The sequence below is a fragment of the Hipposideros armiger genome, unplaced genomic scaffold (assembly GCF_001890085.2).
Source record: "Hipposideros armiger isolate ML-2016 unplaced genomic scaffold, ASM189008v1 scaffold_2, whole genome shotgun sequence".
Lineage (NCBI taxonomy): Eukaryota > Metazoa > Chordata > Mammalia > Chiroptera > Hipposideridae > Hipposideros > Hipposideros armiger.
The window spans coordinates 8,897,316-8,898,438 of record NW_017731352.1 but is presented as its reverse complement, the minus strand read 5'-3'; positions in this window follow the sequence as shown (position 1 = coordinate 8,898,438).

Here is a 1,123-nt window from a genome sequence, read left to right as displayed (position 1 = left end):
GGATCTAATATACAACATGGTCACTATAGTTAAGGGTGCTGTATAATATGCTTGAAGTTTGCTAAGAGAGTACATCTTACATGTTCTACACACAGTAATTATGTTAGGTGATGTGTGTGTTAACTAACCGTATGGTAATGATTTCATAATATATAAATGTAGCATATTATCACATTGTACACCTTAAACTTAGACAATGTTACATGTCAAGTATATCTCAGTAAAGCTGGGGAAAAAGTTAAAAGGAATAAAGAATTATCAGGGACTATACCCCACCCTAGAAGATTTTTCCCTGGAGAAGCTAAATGTTGTCCAAAAAGAGCCATATGCTGACATTTGGAGGCTCCTAGGGAAAAGGGCAGCTATTGTCTAATTATATCCTCCTATATCCAGTAAACTCCAGCTGTCAACAAGCCCTGTCCTAACAGAGCTTCTAATAGGCTTTCTGTTGCCTCACACTTAAATATGAATGAACAGCCAAGTGTCATGAGATACTTCACATAGTCTTCCAACATGAAAGATAGATGCTATAGTAGATTGATTTCCTTAATGGTCCCAATTAATGTCCTACTTGTCTTCAAGCCTTTCGTTCTGTGATTCCTGCTAATCATCTGCTGGAGAGATGTGAGAGGCAAGAGCCAAGGCCTCCTCCATATTGGGGCCATACTAGACCAACAAAATCCCAATAGTCCTATCTGCTGAACACAGGTGTATGAATGAGCCCAGCCAAGATCAGCCAAGCCTGACGCATTTGACTCTAGACCTAGCACTGCTCTCCCTGCGGAAAGCTATGACATCAAATCTGTAATATGTTAGTGTGGATGGTTCTTCCATCCCCTGCCTTTTCCGCGGCATCACCCAGTCCCAAGAACACTTCCTGGGTCCTAAAAATCCATTTCTCTGCAGAGTGATACCCTGAGTCCTGTCCCAAAGAGAACAGAGAGCCTTGGACAGAAGTTGGAAAAAGCCAATGCCAGAGAGGCCTTGCTGGACCCAGGCGTCACCCTCTGGCTGCTGGACCTGCTTTACAATGAATGAGCTTCTCTGGCCATGACCCAGTGATTACTTCTGTCCTGGGTTAGTGAGTAGTCCCAGAATGCCAAGTGAAATTGGTTAGCTGGAT